Source organism: Leptonychotes weddellii, chromosome 4 (assembly GCF_054177405.1).
Source record: "Leptonychotes weddellii isolate Sample4059 chromosome 4, ASM5417740v2, whole genome shotgun sequence".
Taxonomy (NCBI): domain Eukaryota; kingdom Metazoa; phylum Chordata; class Mammalia; order Carnivora; family Phocidae; genus Leptonychotes; species Leptonychotes weddellii.
In genome coordinates this window covers 6213392-6213629 of record NC_138372.1, presented here as the reverse complement: position 1 = coordinate 6213629, position 238 = coordinate 6213392, and positions in this window count along the sequence as shown.

Here is a 238-nt window from a genome sequence, read left to right as displayed (position 1 = left end):
CACTCCGGAGAGAGGGCAAGAAACCAGGTTTCCTTTCTAAATGGAATAAATAAATGGCTTTTGTCATTGTGAAAAGAATAAATACAGGGTACCGGGGGGGGGGGGGCGCTGACAGCCGGGGCCGACGCAGGGCACTCGTGTGCGCCTGTGGAGGTTCCATTTGGGCTCCTGCCTCGGTGTCCGCGGTGAGTTCCTGACGTCCTGAGTGTTGTCTGCGGTGGCCGGGCCCCCATCTGAG